Source organism: Myotis myotis, unplaced genomic scaffold (assembly GCF_014108235.1).
Source record: "Myotis myotis isolate mMyoMyo1 unplaced genomic scaffold, mMyoMyo1.p scaffold_m19_p_8, whole genome shotgun sequence".
In the NCBI taxonomy this organism is placed as follows: domain Eukaryota; kingdom Metazoa; phylum Chordata; class Mammalia; order Chiroptera; family Vespertilionidae; genus Myotis; species Myotis myotis.
The window spans coordinates 70336461-70357468 of record NW_023416390.1 but is presented as its reverse complement, the minus strand read 5'-3'; the positions used below and the strand labels follow the sequence as shown (position 1 = coordinate 70357468).

Here is a 21008-nt window from a genome sequence, read left to right as displayed (position 1 = left end):
GAAATTTCAGCTAGTGCCATTTCTAGGCCCCAAGGGACTAAAACAGGAATGATTACCAGAACCTGGAGTGACAGAGTTGTGAGGGCTTGATTGCCCGGAGGAGAGCTGTGACCTTCAGACTAGCTCTGACCCAATACTTTTCTGCTGCTAATCCTTCCCGCTCTCCCTTCCCTGGCTCCCAGATCTACAGAATGACGGGATCCTTTTGTGGGAGCCACTCTTAGCAGAGATGATCCCCCTGTCTGCATTCACCTGACCCTTACCCCAGTGTCATTCTGTAGGGGGAAAATGGAACACTGGGGGAGCCAGCGCTTCTTTCTGGCCTCTGGCTTATATTATCTCAGCAAGTGACTAAAGATTTGGCTGTTGTTTTCAGTTTGGCTTATTGTCCTAATTGACCACCTGGCAGCTCTCTTTCTGACAACCCCTTTGATGTAATCTATGTATGTTAGCATCTCTGGACAGATAGCAAGGTAGAAAAAAATGAAACATGGATCTGGAGGATAAAACTAAAGATATTCAGTACATTTTAGACCTTTTGCCTCTCAGTCTTCAGTCCTGTCTTACACCTCAACCTCTACACTTGTCCTTCATCCGAGTAAACTTTGTATTCCTAATATGGGGAATGTACGAAATCCCATTAATTACAATATCATTGCAAAGTGTTGCCAATTTAATCATATTCTAAAAGCTAAATAAAACAGAGAGAAAATAAACTATTCAATTCCATTAACACAGCTGCTGTGGCAACTGCCTCATATTTAATAAGAAGATTTGCGTTAAATAACTTAACTTATTCCTGGTCCTCTTACCTTCTGTCCTCAGCTTATCTAAATGAATCCTTTCCCTGTTGGGACGACACAAATCTTTTCTCTTATAAGAATTTAATCCTTGATGATCTTGTCTTTATAAGATTGCTGCTGTTTTTATTGACCGGAACTATTTGGCAAGGGACTATTGAAATATACTTTAAATCAATCCTTTGAGTTTCCTATTGTAAAAATGTAATGTCAGGAACTCATTTCCTTTAGTGATCAGGATCAACAATCCTAGCCAGTACAATACTTCTATCCCCAGTGGTTCAAATTCATGAAAGGTTATTTCTTCTGGAAACAACAGCAACTTGCACTTTATGGAAAGCATGGCCATGGCACCTCATGAAAACATTGCTTCCTTGGGCATAAGAACTCCCAAATCCATTGAACCAAAGGTCATGAGGAAGGGGGGGCAAAGTAAGACATTCTCACCTCTACCATTAGCCTCCTGGTCCTTACATCTTGGCTAGAGAATATGGTAAAAATGTTGATCAATAGTTTGAGACATGTACACTATTTAGTAGAACTACACTCTAAACTTTCTGGATGGGGTCTTTGGCTGGCATAGCTAAGCCTTCAGCAGGCCATTTGATCATTCTACCAGGCAAGTTGCTTGTGGTTGAGGGACACACTGTAAGACCAGTGTATACCATGGACCTGAGCCACTACCACATGTCCTTTGCTAAAAATCAAATATCCTTTGGTTGGGTGTAATGTTGTGTGGGGCAACCTGGTGAGGTCTACAATTAACAGAAGATTTTGAGAAGGGAGACAAATATATTTTATATTATGAAGACAAAGTATTGTGTTTTTCTTAATAGGTGGGGTCCAATATAGTTAAGTTTCCAGCAGCTAAAAGGCTGTTACCCACCACCCACTTACATTATCAGGGGATGATGCCATATTGAGGCTCAGCCTGAGCTGAAACCAAATGGAAGTCAGGGCTAATTCATGCAATCTGTCCACACTAACATGGGGAGAGCAGAATAGAGAAGAAAAGAAATCAGGTTGATCAAGGAAGCAAACAGAAGGACTCCAACATAGAAATCAAATGAAAATGATAAATAAACATCTAAAAGATGATCAACTTAATTCATAGCAATTCCACAACTGCTATTTAAAAACAGTGACAAGCTATATTTCATCTATCAGATCAGCAAAGTTCTTTTATAAAATTGAAAATATTACTGGTGGATAGAGGATGTGATGAAAGAGGAACTCCTACATGCTGCTGGAGAAAGTAAAAATTAACATTCCTTTGGGAACTAGATTTTCATAAAAATAAGAATGTGCTGAACCAGAGTCTACTTCAAGAAGCATAAGAATGAAATATTTATAAAGAGCACAGGAATATTGTTCAAGTTGTTTATAGTTTGCTGTGCAATAAACAAATTATGGAAATAATTCTAAAGTCCATAAATATGGGATAAGAAGTAATTTTGGCACAGTGAAGTAAAATGGCGTTTGATTCAGCTGTTCACAAAAAAAGGATTAAAGGATTAAAAACCTACATGTACTTACATGGAATTAATTTTGTGCCAAATGGTAAAAATTAAGTTGCAGAACAATTTTTAGAGTATGTTTCCATATGAGTTTTTAAAAGTATATAGTATAAATTATCCAGATATTATAGGAAAATTTAGAAAATGCAGCTATTATACAATGTTATTGTTTAGGACAGAATATATCTTCTACACATTTTCTATTTTTCTATCTCTGTCCAAACATGAAGATGGATTTAAAACATGCATGTGGCAGCACGTACACACGCACACACATGCACACACACTGAAGTTTTTTTTTTCTTTTCTTTTGATACTTTTCTAAAATTTGGGGGGAGGTAGAGGAGAATTGCAAATCCATGGTCTGCAAAGTTTCAGTCATCTTCATTGTTTCCAACTCATTATTAAATATTTACCTCTTCAGAGATAAAGGCAAGTTATTCCTCTTTAAAAAAATACACACAAAAAAATTCTTCCTTATTTTGCATATACTTCCATTCTTTCAGTTCCTTAGCAGGTCTGGCCTTCTACCTTAACTTATCTAGTGAAAGATTTATTTTCCCGTAACAAACACCATGATCTACCTGGGGCAATTCTATTAAATACCATTTTCTCCATCTACTTATGTAACCTACGTTTGCATATTGTTACATGTATTCAGAGATATTTACCAAATGGTTAACAGTGGCTACCTTTGCAAGTAGTTGGGAAAATACATGGTAGAACCTTCATTGATTTATTTTTCCAAAAGACATGCATCACATTTACAAATTTAAAAAAATTGTTCATTTATTTAAAAAAAAAAAAAAGTATTGGCATCTCCCAGGATTTGATCCTAGTCCATATCTCCTTCCATTTCTTCTCCTCTAGTCATCACACTCACTATGAGAGTTTTAGTTACTCTGATAATAGCAATGATTACAAATCCATATTTATTTTGGATATCTTTCAAGCCAAAGACCTCTGTATTTCTTTTTGGAGACTCCTTCTTTCCTAGAGATGTATGTATCACCTGCCTAATACATACCAGGTTATGGGCTCACAGTGTAAGTGATGGGCACATGATGGCTAAAGCAAAGTGGCATTGTCCCTGCATGCACTCACTTGAAATCTTTTAAAGTGGTATATGATAAACAAGTAAACAAATGTATTTTAACATGTTGTAAGAGATGTCCTCCAGAAAAATGTACACGCTGCTATAATAAAAAAATAATTAGAAGTCCATCTTAGAATGGGTGGCCAGGAAGTCCTTTCTAAGGGGATGATGTTTAAGGTGAAGAAGAACTGGCTAACCATATGAAGAATAACAGCCAGGCAGACAGTCAGTGGGTGGGGAAATCTGAGCTGGGAAAGTGCTTGCTGTATCTTGGAAGATGGAGAGAGAGCTATGTCAGGCTTAGGCATGGAAACTGAGAAGGGATGTGGCATAGAATAATCTCAGAGACGTGAGCACAGGAATTCGTTCATGGCAATCTTAGATCATATGGAGACTGAACTTTATCTTAAAAGCAATGGGACTGATTGAAGAAAAGTAAGTAAATTAGGAATATGTTTTGGTTTATATTTTTAAAACATCTTTGTTCGATTATGTATGCTGTGAAAGAAGGTCAAAGAGGCAGATCATTATGAACCTGTAAGGCGTTTTAATTTTCTCTATGGAATTCTCTATTTTATATTCCAGAAATCTGGGTATATCTTCGGCTTCTCTGTTCCCTTCACTTGCTTTAGCATTCTATGATACATTTTTAACAATTTTAGATTATTAATATCTCTCATAGATATAATTTTTTCTTTTACCTTTACTGCCTTAAATGAGGGCTTCATAATCTCCTTTCTAAACTATTACGATAAAATAGCCTTCTTAACACATTTCCATGGCTACTAGCGTATAAACCTTGATAATGCAAACTGATGCCTCATTATTTTAATAAAACCACATTTAAACATGGTACTCCACTACTTATAGCATCACCGAATGTCCACAAAAATGCATATATTATCAATATAGGAAAAATGCCATTTATTAGCACTTTTTGGGGCATGGTTAATATATCAAATCTTTATAATATCTCCGTATAATAGGGCTTCTCGTTGTTCCTGCTTTATACATGAAGAAACTGAGGCTGGGGGAGAGTAAATAAGAATAAAAATGAGTTATTTGGTCCATTGTATGGTAAATCCACTCTTAGAAACTACTTCATTGATTGATTATTTTTGGAGTTCTCCAGCTCAAATGTATATGCAAAATTTATTCTATTTAAAGCCTATTTTTAGGTTCTTTGACATGGATCATCTTGCCAACAATTTGGTAGGCTGTCATTGGAAACTTCAAGAACACTTCAGAAAGTCACAACAGGTTTTTATTTTATTGATTGATTAAGGTATTACATATGTGTCCTTATCCCCCATTACCCACCTCCCCGGTTTATGCCCTCACCCCCCCCCCTAGTGTCTGTTTCTATTGGTTAGGCTTATGTGCATGCATACAAGTCCTTTGGATGATCGCTTCCCTTTACCCCCACCCTCCCCTACCTTCCCTCTGAGGTTTGACGGTCTGATCGATGCTTCTCTGTCTCTGGATCTGTCCTTGTTCATCAGTTTATGTTGTTCATTATATTCCACAAATGAGTGAGATCATGTGATATTTATCTTTCTCTGACTGGCTTATTTCGCTTAGCATAATGCTCTCCAGCTCCATCCATGCTGTTGCAAACAGTAAGAATTCCTTCCTTTTTACAGCAGCGTAGTAGTATTCCATTTTGTAGATGTACCACTGTTTTCTAATCCACTCATCTGCTGATGGGCACTTAGGCTGTTTCCAAATGTAAGCTATTGTAAATTGTGCTGCTATGAACATAGGGGTGCATATGTCCTTTTTCATTGGTGTTTCTGGTTTCTTGGGATATAGTCCTAGAAGTGGGATCACTGGGTCAAATGGGAGTTCCATTTTTAGTTTTTTAAGGACACTCCACACTGTTCTCCACAGTGGCTGCACCAGTCTACATTCCCACCAGCAGTGCATAAGGGTTCCTTTTTCTCTGTATCTTCTCCAGCACTTGTCATTTGTTGATTTGTTGATGATAGCCATTCTGATAGGTGTGAGATGGTACCTCAGTGTCCTTTTGATTTGCATCTCTCAGATGATTAGTGACTTTGAGCATGTTTTCATATGTCTCTTGGCCTTCTGTATGTCGTCTTTTGAAAATAAGTCCGTTGTCCACTTTTTGATTGGGTTGTTTATCTTCCTTTTGTTACGTTGTATGAGTTCTCTGTAAATGTTGGAGGTTAAACACTTATTGGATATGACATTGGCAAATATGTTCTCCCGTGCAGTGGGCTTTCTTGTTGTTTTGTTGATGGTTTCTTTTGCTGTGAAAAGCTTTTTATTTTGATGTAGTCCCATGTGTTTATTTTCTCTTTAGTTTCCATTGCCCTAGGAGCTGTATCAGTGAAGATATTGCTTTTGCATAAGTCTGAGATTTTTCTGCCTATGAATTGCTCTAAGATTTTTATGGTTTCCCACCTTACATTTAAGTCCTTTATCCATTTTGAGTTTATTTTTGTGCATGGTGTAAGTTGGTGATCTAGTTTCATTTTTTTGCATGTATCTGTGCAATTTTCCCAACACCATTTATTGAAGAGACTGTCTTGATTCTATTGTATGCTCTTGCCTCCCTTGTCAAATATTAATTGAGCATAGCGGTTTGGGTTGATTCCTGGGCTCTCTATTCTATTCCATTGGTCTATATGGCTGTTCTTGTGCCAGTACCAGGCTGTTTTGAGAACAGTGGCTCTGTAATACAGCTTGATATCTGGTATTGAGATCCCTCCCACTTTGTTCTTTCTCAGGATTGCTGCATCTATTCGGGTCTTTTTTTTTATTCCAGATGAATTTTTGGAGAGTTTATTCTAGGTCTGTGAAATATGCTGTTGGTATTTTGTTGAGGAGTGCATTGAATCTATATATTGCTTTGGGTAGTATGAACATTTTAATTATGTTGATTCTACCAATCCATGAACATGGTATGCTCTTCCATCTGTTTATGTCTTCCTCTATCTCTTTTTTCAGCGTCCTGTAGTTTTCCGAAACCAGGTCTTTTACCTCTTTAGTTAGTCACAACAGTTTTGAATTAAGACTACTAAAGCATTCCATGTGATGGTTTATCATACTTGATTGCTTTGTTTCCTTTGTTGGCATTAAATTTGTTTTCCATGCTTGTAGGAAATTTACCAAATTTTACTATTTATAATACCTTTGCTTTTTTTTTAAATCCTCTCCCAAGGATATGTTTTTATTGATTTTAGAGAGGGAAAGAGAGAAAGAGAGAGAGAGAGAGAGAGAGAGAGAGAGAGAGAGAGAGAGAGAGAGAGAGAGAAACATCAATGTGAGAGACAAACATGGATCAGTTGCCTTCTTTATGCACCCTGACAAGGGATCGAACCCACAACCTAGTGTGTGCCCTGACCTGGAATTTAACCTCAACCTTTTGGTATACGAGATGATGTTCTGACCAACTGAGTCACCTGTCCAGGAAAATATCTTTACTCTGAATAAATAATTAAGCAAAAACCATTTAAAATGACTGATACTTAAGACAAGCAGAACTATATTTCATTTTCTTCAACATTAGGTAATCTATACATTAAGGAATATAGATTTCTGTCAAGTTTGTGAGTCATTAGAACTGAAGCCCACTCTGCCTTCCAGTCTAGGACCTGAGCCTGACCAGCTCAACATTTGCTCTTATTCCTCTCCCTACTTTTCCATCAGCCCTTAAAAATCAGCTTCATTACATGATTCAATATTACATCAATATTGGTCAAACTGTTACCAGCCAGTTTGACCAATATTGGTCCCAGTGAACCTTAATACAGCAAGCTTTAGTAAAGGCAGATAATGTAAAGTGACAACGATAGAATTCCACAGACAGCTAGTTCATTACCAAAACACATATCAGATTTCCTTCCATTTGCTGCTTTCCTTCTCTCTTAGTTAGAAAAAGGTAGAACTGAAGGTGCTTTATAACTTTAAGGTCAAAGTTTCCTTGAGAATTTGTTTTCTACATAATTGTTAAGACAACAATTTCATAATATTTCTAAAGATTTTTGGTTGGACTGAGATTCATACAAATCTGACTACTGTGTATCAAGAAAATTAAGAAACAAAAATTCATAGAAAGACAGGAGTGCCGAAACCGGTTTGGCTCAGTGGATAGAGCGTCAGCCTGCGGACTGAAGGGTCCCAGGTTCGATTCCGGTCAAGGGCATGTACCTGGGTTGCGGGCACATCCCCAGTAGGAGATGTGCAGGAGGCGGCTGATCGATGTTTCTCTCCCATTGATGTTTCTAACTCTCTATCTCTCTCTCCCTTCCTCTCTGTAAAAAATCAATAAAATATATTAAAAAAAAAAAGACAGGAGTATGGTTATTACCAGAAGGAAAGAAGGGTGGAGGGGTAATAAAGGGTAAATGGATCAAATATGTGGTGACAGAAAAACATTTGACATTGGGTGATAAACATATAATTTGACTTTGGGCAATAAATATATACAATGTACCATAGAATTATACACTCGAAACTTACATACTTTTATTAACCAATGTTACCTCAAAAATTAATTTTAAAATAATTAAAAATTAATTTTAAAATAATTAAAAATTATCTTAACAATAGATGCTTAACAAACATAGGGGATGAGCAAAATATATTAAAATCACATGACTTTCCTGCTAGCATGGAAGCTTGCTTTTCTGTAATCACGAGATAGGCCCTTATTTAACAAACTCCAGCATATCTCTCATTTGTCTCCTAATAAATTAAAATTTTCATAAAAGGAAAACTATAATTACATGAATATAAAAATATATAATATACATACCCATATATTATATGTATGTATGTGCAAATATATCATGTAATAGAAATGAGCCCTTCTCGGAGATATTTTGCAATTCCTTAAGTAATATGATGCTACAGGCTGAATTGTGTCTCTCTAAAAATGTATATGTTGAAGTCCTAATGCTGAATACCTCAAAATGTGACTGTATTTGGAGAGAAGGTATTTAAATAGATAGTTAAATTAAAATGAGGTCATTGGTTTGGGCCTTAATTTGATGATAGTTTCCTAATAAGAAGAGGAGATTAGGGCACAGACACACACAGAGGGAAGAACATGGGAAGACATAGGGAGAAGACAGCCATCTACAGGATAAGAAAAGAGGACTCAGAAGAAACTGTCCCTGGTAATACACTGATGTCAGAATTCTGGCCTTTCTAAGTTATGAGAAAGCAAATGTCTGTTTCTTACACCACTCAGTCTGTATTTCTTTGTTATGACAGCTCTAGTAAATGATACATTTGCTAATACATATGAGCATTCTTATGGGCGAAACATAATATGAGCTCATATGCATTATGAGCAATGAACATTTTGCGTTGCTATTATTTTTCCATAAGTTAACTTTATTCCTATAGAGTTGCAAAATAATCTAGCTATAGAAAGTCAATACAAAGTGCAAGCCCATATACTGTCAGATATTCCTCCAAGGGCCCATTAGACAAGACTCATCACTGAACTGAAAGGATGCCCAGTGACCTCATTTGCCCATTTCTAAGAAGTAGACATTTTTCATCCCAAAACCTCATTCCCTGCACAAAACTTCTATCTCGTGTATGAGACCATTGACAAGATATATCTCCTTTCCTTGCATTCAGAAATACTTGTGAGAGTATTTTCCTAGTAGTATCTATGTACGTGCCATTCAGGTCAGACCATCCTCCTTGGTCCTGGGTGAGTGGCCTCTTCCACTATCCTGGCAAGAATGTCGGTTTCTGCCTTCGGCCATCAGTTAATAATCAGAAGCTTCGTTGTGCTCAGTTACAACACACGGTCATCATTTTACATGTACAGAGACATCAGATTCTCATAAAAATAATAAAAATGCTCATGCACACCAATAAAATGGATGAAGCCATTTTTACACATACAAATCTGTTTTGAATATTACAACTTCTGTGAAAGAATTAAATTCAGATTTTTTTGTTGATAATATTGATTCTTTCAAGTAAGCAAAAGCATCCTGATGATGGTAAAGCAGGTGGGGAGAATATAAGCAGGTTTTAGAAAAAGGAGGTGTAAGACAGTAATGAAACTCACCTGCTATAAAAGACTGACATGACCACTCCTGCTCTTAAGCCATATTCAATCTGGCTTTACTCATTCATGACCTAGTTTATTTTTAAGATCACATGACAATATTTATAAAAATTTTTTCAAGACCCCCCTTGATAATCAGCCTACGGTTGACATATATTGCAACAAAATATTTTTTTTATTGATTAAGATATTACATATATGTCCTTATCCCCACATTACCCCCTACCCCCCACCCCCAGCTCATGCCCTCACCCCCCACCCCCCGTTGTCCATGTCCATTGGTTAGGCCTATATGCTTGCATATAAGTCCTTTGGCTGATCTTTCCCCCTTACCCCCACCCTCCCCTACCTTCCCTCCAAGGCCTGACAGTCCAATCAATGCCTCTCTGGCTCTGGGTCAGTCCTTGTTCATCAGTTTATGTTGTTCATTATATTCCACAAATGAGTGAGATCATGTGGTATTTATCCGCTCTCCAGTTCCATCCATGCTGTGGCGAATGGTAAGAGTTCCTTTTTCTTCTTCCTCTTCTTAAAGAATACCTTTCAGCATTTCATATAATGCTGGTTTGGTGGTGATGAACTCCTTTAGCTTTTTCTTATCTGTGAAGCTCTTTATCTGACCTTCTATTCTGAATGATAGCTTTGCTGGATAAAGTAATCTTGGTTGTAGGTTCGTGCTATTCATCACTTTGAATATTTCTTGCCACTCTCTTCTGGCCTGCATGGTTTCTGTTGAGAAATCAGCTGACAATCATATGAGTACTCCCTTGTAGGTAACTGACTATCTTTTCTTGCTGCTTTTAAGATTCTCTCTTTGTCTTTTGCTCTTGGCATTTTAATTATGATGTGTCTTGGTGTGGTCCTCTTTGGATTCCTTTTGTTTGGGGTTCTCTGTGATTCCTGGACTTGTAAGTCTATTTCTTTCACCAGGTGGGGAAGTTTTCTGTCATTATTTCTTCAAATAGGTTTTCAATATCTTGCTCTCTCTCTTCTTCTGGCACCCCTATAATTCTGATGTTGGTATGCTTGAAGCTGTCCCAGAGGCTCCTTACACTATCTTTGTATTTTTGGAATCTTTTTTTCTTTTTTCTTTTTCAGTTGGGTATTTTTTGTTTCTTTGTATTTCAAATCTTTGACTTGATTCTTGGGATCCTCTTGTCTGCTGTTGGATCTCTGTATATTATTCTTTATTTCAGTCAGTGTATGCTTAATTTCTAGTTGGTCTTTTTTCATATCCTCCAGGGTCTCACTAAATTTATCGGCGGTTTCCATAAAATTCTTGAAAAACCTTGTAAACGTGGTTTTGAACTCTATATCCAGTCATTTGCTTTCCTCCATTTCTGTCATTTGTGACCTGTTTCTTTGTCTCCACATTTTTTATGCTTCCCTGTGTTGGTAGAGTGGTTTTGTGTGCTAGGTGTCCTGTAGGGCCCAGTGGCTCAGCCTCCCCAGTTACCTGAGGTAGAAACTCTTGGTGCACCCCCTAATGGGCTTTGTGCACAGTCTTGTTGTAGTTATGCCTTGATTGTTGTAGGATCACTGGGAGGAATTGACCTCCAGGCCAACTGGCAGTGAGAACCAGCTGTGTCTGAAGTGGGAGAACTTCTGTGCTGAAGACACCCTTCTGGAGCAGGACTTGCTGCAGTGGGGCTTTGGTGTTCACTGAGTCTGCACCCTGAGTCTGTCCCTTATGGATCTGAGGAGTTGTAATCTGGATGGTCCCCCTCTGACAACTGGGTACACTGGCTCTTGGATCTAAGGAGGTTCTAATTTAGCCTCTGCCTGAGGTTACCCGGTAGGAGCTACGAAGAGAACTGCAGATTCCCCTTCCTTTTTTGGAGTTTGGAGGTGCCCAGAGGAGGCCCAGCTGTGAAGGAATGCAAGCTGCTGTGGAGCCTTGGGCCTTATCTTGGAAGTTCCTGTTCTGTCTGGCCCAGCTGCAATTTGTTAGGTAATTTTCAGGTTGCAAAGGGCCAGGGCATTCATATGCAAACGCCTCTGCCTCAGCCTGGGTGGGGCGGGGTCTCAGGGAATCAAAGGGCGGAGCAAGCAGCTATGGCGGGTCCTCAGCCCTGCCCTAAGTGGCCGCGTATCTCAGTGTCCCGATAATTGCTGCAAGCACCTCTGAGGGAAAGCCGTCCTCAAGTTCAGAGTTCTGCCTGCTTCCACACAGTCCAGTTTCTCCCTGTGAGTCCTGGGTCCCCAGAGACTTCCCGGAACCGGAGTTCAGAGCAGTCAGGAGCTTGTGACTCCCTCCTGATTCAAAAAGACAGCCGCGTCCTCAGGTGCTCGCCCCTTTCCGCGAGCGCTCGAGCCTCCATACCTCTGCACTTTACTTCCGCACCTCCTCTGGGTCTCAGTTTGCTTTTCTCTTTCCTTCTAGTTGTAGAATTTCCACTCAGCCAGCCTTCCTGTAGTTCTGGATGATGTCCGTTTTGTCTTTTGTATTTTTGAAATTGTTGTGGGAGGCAGCAATTTCCCGGTGTTTAGCTATGCTGCCATCTTAGTTTCTCCCAAAATATTTGAAGAGATAATCCAATCAAGGCAAACATTAACTCTCCTGACAGGTCTGTTTTTAGCATTTTTCCCTAAAGTCTAATGTTAGGAACCTTTAGGAAATTCTAAATTTTCTAATTCATCTTCCCGAAAGGCTATGCTGTAGATTTCGACCTTATTTGGTTCTCCTATTTTAAATCAAATTTTCTCAAGAAATTGGAACATTATGTTACTCCAAATGCCCAATTTAAAAAGCAAAGGGAACTAAAAAAATTGACTTAGCAGCCATGTGTGAGTGACAGTAGTGAGTGTCGGAGATATAAAGAACATGAACTTTTCAGAGTGCCTTAAAATAGCATGTTATTTAACGTGCTGATTATTTAGTAATTTTTAAAAAAATAATATGAGTTTATTGCTCTATCAAGAGAAGATTAAGCTGTGCTTTTCATTGCACTCTTTCTTCTAAAGCACTGGAATTATGTTCTTTGTTTAGTGCATGCCCAGCTGCTGCCCTAGTAAGTCCCACAAACTGGTTGCACAGCTGTGCTGGCTGTTCCAGATTTTGGAATTGGAATGTTCTTCTTAGGAGTCTCAGCTATTTTGGCCCAGATTTTATGTGAACATTTTCATAACCCACAGTTGAAAAGCATCTGTTTTTGTGAACATCACATGCAAAGTGGTTTAGCTTTTTAATCAAGTCGTTTTATTTTTTTTGTGTGTGTTGTGCGTGTTTTTTAGGAGTGTGGAGTATTTGTCTTTGTATTGTTGGAAATATTTAGACAAACTTACCAACTTCTTGCAGAAAACTCAGAGCACATGAAAAGGTGATCAACATCTCTAAACCACAATGCAAATTAAAACCACAATGAAATATTACTTCACATATGTTAGAGTGGTAATTATTATAAAAAATAGCAAGTGTTGGCAAGAATATGGGGAAATTGAAACCTCTCTACACTGTTGGTAGGAATGTAAGATGGTGCAGCTGCTATGGAAAAATAGTATGAAGGCAAAAACATAAAAATAGAACTATCATGTGACCCAGGAATTCCACTTCTGGTTATATGTCCAAAAGAATTGAAATCGGGATCTCAAAATTATATAATTGCAACATTGTTCACAATAGCCAAAATGTGCAGACAATCAGAATGTTCATCGAGGGATGATTGATAAAGAAAATGTGGTATACACATGCAATAAAATAGTGTTCAGCCTTCAAAAGGAAGGAAATCCTGCCACATGCAACAATACGGATGGACCTGGAGGAGGACCTGCTAAATGAAATAAACCAGTTAACAAAAGGCAAATACTGCTTGATCCCACTTATATGAGGTATTTAAAATAATCAAACTCACAGACGTATGGAGGAGAAGGGTGTTTTCTGGGGGCTGAAGGGAGGAAAAAAGGGACAGCTGGGTTTTTTTTTCGGTGGATATAAACTTTCAACCCAAGATGAATAAGTTCTAAAACTCTGCTGTGAAACATAGTGGGTGTAGTTGACAATACTCTATTTTACACTTAAAATTTGTTAAGAGGGGAAATCTCATGTTTAATGTTCTTACCACACATGCATATGCATACACACACACAAAAAGCAAAGGAGCACAGGGAGACATTTAACAGTGATGAATTTATCTTGATTGTGGTGATGATTTAATGAGTATTTGTTTATTAAATTATGTACATTAAATGTGTGCAATTTTCTGTATATTAGTTATGTTTGGTAAAGCTGTTAAGGGGGGGGGAAGCTCAGATGATATGAAGCTAAGTAGCCTAGTATTTCCAGTAACCAGGTAAAGCTAAACACCTGAGTGTTTTAAAATAATTTTATTCCATTCCTCTTCTCTGTTCAACTAAACTTGACAGTAGCCAAGATACATTCATATAGTGATCTCTACATTTTGCATTCCCAAAGTCCATTCTGTTTTAGCATCTGTTCAGGACCAGTCTCACTGACAGTTCTTCCTCACTGACTCCTTCCCTTCACTCAACTACTTAATACTCATACAGAAGGGTGCAGTGCACTCCCTCTGTTTCCAGTTTCTTAGAGTTTTTGTCCACTTAGAACATGATATGCTCTGAATCTTTGCCTAGTCTCTCCCAGAAAGCAAAATTCAATTGTCTTTTGCTTCATCCCATATGTTCTATTTAATACAAGGCCAAGTAATTATATATCTATGTTATATATCTATAGTTATAGCTATATCTATTGCTATCTCATCTATATCTACCTATATATCATAAACTATGAAATTGATGCATGATATCAGTTAATTATATTCAATTTCTCTGTATTAAAGTTATGTTTGCACCACTTTGTCATTTACTAGGTTGTGAGTTCCTTGAAGGCAACATTATGTCTTATTCATTTTTTTTCACCAAAATTAAGCAATTAGTTGCTTGGTAAATGTAAATTTTAATCTGAACTAAACATTTGAAGTTCATTTGGGCTTTTCTGATTAGAACCAAACTTTGATATTAAAATTACAATTTAAAACAAATTTTAAGATAAAAAAAAATGTATAATGACACCTTAGTTTGTGCCCTGCCTTCTAAGAGGAAAAAATATTTTGTTGCTTGGAATCAAAATATTGTGTTGATTGGGTTGACCAGATTGAGTAGCCATACCTGAAAAGACTTAAAATGGGCTAGAGTGATTTCCACTAGCAAGATCTGACAGCCACCTGACAAATAACAGTTAATTGTGGAAGCTGGAGCAGTGGCTTATTAATTCGAAGACAGCAAATTCTGAATTTTAAAGAGATTTTGCATGAAGTTTAAAAATTAAACAGCAACAACAAAACAGAATGGAATCCTTCTGGCATTCATGAGATTTAAATGAAGAATTGCATTGCTTTTCAAGGTTTCCTCCTCCTCCTCCTCTTCCTCCTCCTTCTCTTTCTTCTTCTTCTTCCCAATAAAAAATATTTTTTACAAAAACATGAGGTGGGCCAGATTTTTCCCAATGAAAATAAATAATTTGCTAATCTATACTTTATAGAGAATCAAACACTCTTCAGAAAGCAGACTAGGTGATATATCAGTTTACTTCTAATTCAAAAGTTCTATAAATCTATGCTATTATAACTAAAGACTCAGCCAAAAACATATTGGAACAACATGGATGAATCTTGAGGACATTATACTAAATGAGAGAAGTCATCTAGAGAAAGACAAATATTGTACAATATCACTAATATGTCAAATCTAAAAAATCCAGGGGAGGGGGTTGGGGGCTAGAAGAGTTGGGGAAATGTTATTAAAGGATACAAACTTGCAACTAGAAGATGAACAAGTTATCAGGGTTTATTTCAAATGTTGGCATTTCTTTTGCATGCTGTTCATGCAAGAAACAGACAAACATAAATGCACATTATGTAGTAATTCAACCTCTGTGACAAGTACAGTGGTGATGGTGATAGTAAAAAGGTATGGTTTTGTGGCCCTTATATCATGCCATATAGGTGACCATTATAAACCTGGTTCAACATAGTTTAAAAGCTTTCTGATATATTTTAAACATTTTCAAGAAATAAGTTCAGTGAAATCCGTTGAATGAAACAACTATCTATAAATTTTACATATACTCTACAGATAGTGTATATAAAATGTATATTTTGCTAATAGCAGATTTTATGTTATTTTCTTTTTCTTTTTACAAAAACAATATGTATACTATAATTTAAAAAAAATACTGAGAGTGTGGTATCTGTTTTTAGTTTCTGGTTCCTGGCATATAGCTCCTAAATCCCTTGGAATTTCCTAAGGGAAAGGGAGGTAAGAACATCCTCTGTTTAAAGGAAGCTCTCCTGCTTAACCCTTAGATAGCTTCAAGGTGGTAGCTGATCTCCAGAAAGACCAAGACTTGATTAGGAGTTTGGAACTTTCACCCTCACCTTCCAACTTCCGGGGATAAGAGAAGTACTGAAGATTGTTTGAGTTAATCACAACAAATCAATAATTTAATCAATCATGCACTTGTAATGAAACCTTCATGAAAATCCCTATTTATGTGGTTTATTTTTTATGTGTTTTATTTAATTTTTTCTTTTTAGTTTAAGGAACTCAGCTTTCAAATTATTCAAATTGAGAATTTCTAAATTGTCAAAAACCTCAACATGTGAGGAAGGGGATACAGCCCAACTCTATGGGGATAGAAGCTCCTGCACTTGGGACCTTTTGAGACCTTGTTCTGTACAACTCTTTATTGGGCTGTTCATTTGTACATTTTGTAATAAACTAGTAAAGATAAGTAAAGTGCCTTCTTGAGCGAATTCTCTGAGTTATTTTAGCAAGAAATCAAACCTGAGGAGCTAGTTGTGGGGACATCCAAATTATAGCCAGTCAGTCAGAAGAAAGCTAGCTGGGGACTTGGGTTTGGTATCTGAGGTGAGGGAAGTCTTAGGTGAATTCTCCATTGGGCGACTTTTCCCTTGGGCTCAGTCTTAACCTTGCAGAGTCTGACACTAAGTCCAGGTAGCTGGCATCAAAATTGATTTGAATTCTAGAATACTCAAGTGCTGTTAGAATTGATGTTGGTGTTAAAAGGTAAAAACCTCTCCGAAAGTAAAAAAATAAGGAAATTGAAACATTCACCACCCCTCATATAAGCAGAGGTAAGATACATAGATAGATACACACATATACATTTTCTCTTGCACCGCACACATTCACACCCACAGACAAATAGTTCATAATAACTTAGGATTATAACATACAGATCTTTGAATTGTCAATCTATTGTTATTGAAAATATTTTCTTTAATAGAATAGGATACAAATTTATTGACATACGTACTTTAATGTCAACCATTATATTTCAAGATATCATGAATAGTCATTTTAGTATCTTGCATTTTAGGAAAAGCTGTACTAAGAAAACATAATATCACAAAAATCACAGCAAAAAAACTGACTATCCATAACATTTTCTAATTTATTTCCAACTAAAGTGAGACTGCACATGAATTTATACCACCCTCTGGAGGATTATTTTGTAATACAAATGTTCCTCAATTTACAATGGGGTTGTGTCCTAATACATCCACTGTAAATTAAAAATATCATTGTAAGTCAAAAATGTACGTAATATAACTAACTTACTGAACAGCATAGCTTACCCTAACTTACCTTACCGTGAGAATTATCTTGAGTCTTAGCTCAAGAGTATTGCCTTTCTCTGCTCCTTTTTACCAGAAGCAGCAGACAGAGATGAGAGTTTTGTAGACATGCTGTTATGTGAACACACAACTCAACACCCCCAAAATGCTGACAATACGGTACAGTGTAGAGTATCAGTTGTTTTCCCTCATGACTGTGTGGCTGACTGGGTGCTGTGGCTACCGCCCCTGCCCAGCATCATGAGAGAATATCCTACTCATATTTCTAGCCCAGGAAAAGATGAAAATTCAAAGTACAAAAAGAAGTGAGATGATGCAATGACCATTTGTGTGAAATAGATCTAATAATACTAAAAAGTATTTATTACCTGAATTCTGGAGGTACTGTGTTTCAAGCTAACTTTTAGAGATTCTTTTATTTATTATTAAAGCCAAGCTTTATTGGAACAAAGCGTTCAATTTATTTGAAATCTAATACACAGGAGAATTTTGGATGACTGAATCTTTGGATAAGCTGAGATATTCTATTAATCAAAAGAGACAAAAGAAACACAATTCAAATTCCTCATAAACTGAAATCAATAGGAATCTGTCAGGCTGAATTAAGCAATATTGTATTACTAACTTCATATATTATCTAGTGTGACTAAATAATTTTATTTATTTTTATCTGACTTTTTTCTCTTGTACATAAGAATCTGGAGTCATATAACTTTTGCACATAGAAGGATCTTAGATATTAAACAAATAATTCATAAGCTACAGTTCAAACTCCTTTGAGGTAAATGCTGTATTTTCTTCATCTTTAGATAAAAGTGAGACACACAAGTATACCTACTTTTTAAAATATTATTAAATTTAAAATGAGGAAACTATGTCCGAAGAAGTTAAGTAACTTATCAAATGACTAATAGAGACTTAGATGTAGCTAGACTTTAGAATTTATTATTTTTAATCCTAGACATTAGTAGTATTATGGCAGACTTCCTCTATTAACGTAAGTATCTTTAACAATAGGAATTATTATATATGCAGCTTTTATTTCATAATGATGTAAATTTAATTATGTCCAAGGTTCCATACTGAAATTCCCAGACAGGTTAGGACAAGTACAGTAAGGGAGAGAATATAGGGGATTGTGGTAAATTGAATAAGCCTCCTGATTCTTAGCTCCAGGAAACCTTGGAAACATTATTGCTGGATGTGCAGCAAGAAGCTGCCTCTGCAGACATAAGGCAGAGTTTAGCTGCCATTGAAGGAAAGGGTCAAGGACACAGACAGAATAGTAAGTATTCTTACAAAAGAGAAAGAAGTCCAGACACTGACCAAGAAAATAAGGCAAACACCATTACTATTATTGTTCATCTGATTTTGAAACTACACCACAGTCTTCTGGCCCGTCATCGCTGGTCAATCCCTCCTCACATCGGAGTAGTGAGAAAAAATATCCTAGAAGACAGTTTTCAGATAGCGAAGTCCATCACCAAGCCCCTAAGAAACCAAGTCATAAGGGTCCATCAAACAGAAAGAAAGTCCGAGTGGGATTTCGCTCCCAGAGCCTGAATAGGGAGCCACTTCGGAAAGATATTGATCTCGTTACAAAACGGGTTCTTTCTGCAAGACTGCTAAAAATCGGTGAATTGCAGAATGAAGTGACTGAACTCCACATCAAGTTAGCTGAGCAGCTAAAAGAAAATAAGGCTTTGCAAAGGCTTCAATACAGACAGGAATAAGTTTGAAGATACAGAAAATGAAACATCACAACTTATTACTCGTCATGACAATGAGATCACAGCACTCAAAGAACGCTTACGAAAATCTCAGGAGAAAGAACAGGCAACTGAGAAAAAGGTGAAAGATGCAGAAGGTGAACAGTTTAAGACAAAATTTTCCTTAAAGAAACAGAAAATGATCTCTGAAGCTAGACACCTATCTGAGCTAGATGATTTGGCAAAGAAACTAGTTGCAGCAGAGTTAAGATTAGATGACACTGAGAGAAAAATTAAGGAACTATCAAAAAACCTTGAACTGAGAAGTAACAGTTTCCAGCGACAGTTGCTTGCTGAAAAGAAAAGGGCATATGATGCTCATGATGAAAATAAAGTTCTTCAAAAGGAGCTACAACAACTACATCATAAATTAAAGGAAAAGGAGAGAGAACTGGATATAAAAAACATATTCTAATTGTCTACCAAAGGCTTCTCTAAAGAAAGAAAAAGAACAAATATCAAGAAAAAATGCTGCATGCCAGAGTGATTTTACATACCAGTGTACAAAAGGAGTGCAAACCAGCGAAGACTTCACACTAGAAGAACTTCCTATTATTCCACAAACAGTTATGTGTTATGAAAACAAATGGGAACCCGAACTTCTTCCTTTGGACCTGAAATCTCAAGAGAAAGATGAGCATGAAGAAGCAAGGATTCTAAACCCAGTTGAGGAAAGAGAAGAAAATTTTGTTAAAGATCAAAGAAGCCATGTTGTAAAACAAGAGGTTGAGAAGCTGGAGGATGAATGGGAAAGAGAAGAACTTGCTAAAAGCAAAAAGAAAAGGCATCTATGCTGGAGAGAGAAAAAAGCCAGCATTGGAAACTGGAAGATACCAAGTGGAAATGTAGCAAATTCAAAATATTGATGAAGAGGAAGAAGACAGACTGAAGAGAGAACTGCTGCTTGCTAAACTGAAGGAAATCAGCAGAGAACAAGAGTCTCTGAATCTAAAATGTCCTTCTCTGCCATTGCTACCTGATTTGGAATCTAAACTGCACTCCCCAAAGAGAAGCCCCAAACCATACCTGTAAAAAAAAAAAAAAGTCCCAGGAACACACCAAGTCCTCCAAGTCCCAGGAACACAGTGCCTGTCTATGTCTAAAGTTGGGCCAGGAGAGTAGAGACTCCTTCCCCTCCACACATATGCTTAGTATAGCAATTCTATTCATAAGTGCCCAAACTCGGAAGGAACCAAGATGCCCTTGAGCAGGTTGATGGACACATCAACTGTGGTATATCTGGACAATGGACTATTATTCAACACTAAAAAGAAATGAGCTACCAAGCCATGAATACAAGGAGGAAATTTAAATGCATTTTACTAAATAAAAGAAGCCAATCTAAAAGGCTACCTATTGTATGATCCCAATTATATAACACTAGAGGCCCGGTGCACAAAAATTTATGCATGTGGGTGGGGGGGGAGGGGTGTCCCTCAGCCTGGCCTGTGCCCTCTTGCAGTCTGGGACCCCTTAGGGGATGACCACTTGATGGTTTAGGCTGGCTCCCCGGGGGATTGGGCCTAAGCTAGCAATCAGACATCCCTCTGGCAGCCCAGAAGCCCTTGGAAGATGTCCATTTGCCAGTGGAGAGCAGGCCTAAGCTGCAGTCAGACATCCTTAGCGCTGCTGAGGAGGTGGGAGAGGCTCCCACCACCACCGCTGTACTGGCAGCGGTCAGCCTGGCTTGTGGCTGAGCAGAGCTCCCCCTGTGGGAGCGCACTGACCACCAGGGGGGAGCTCCTGCATTGAGCGTCTTCCCCCTGGTGGTCAGTGTGTGTATAGTGACCAGTCATTCCCAGTCTTTCTGCTGTTAGGGTCAGTTTGCATATTACCCTTTTATTATATAGGATAGAGGCCTGGTGCATGGGTGGGGGTCCTGCTGGGGTGCCACTGGGGTGCCTGTTCAGCCTGAGTGAGGGGCTGATGGTTGTTTTCAGGCTGGCCACACCACCTTTAGGGTGGGGGGTCCCCACTGGGGTGCCTGGCCAGTCTGGGTGAAGGGCTGAGGGCCGTTTTCAGGCTGGACAAGCCTCCCCAGCAACAGAAGCTCCCAGCCTCTCCTTTTTTTCTTTTTTTTCCCCTGGGATTTATTTACCTTCTATAATTGAAACTTTGTAGCCTGGAGTGGAGCTCAGAGGCAGCCAGG

The 21008-nt window shown here is 37.8% G+C and overlaps 1 pseudogene; it reads left to right on the top strand.

Annotated features, from left to right (window-relative positions):
- The first annotated feature begins 490 nt into the window (after positions 1-490).
- On the top strand, positions 491-19891 carry LOC118662068 (annotated as a pseudogene).
- The last annotated feature ends 1117 nt before the right edge of the window (positions 19892-21008 follow it).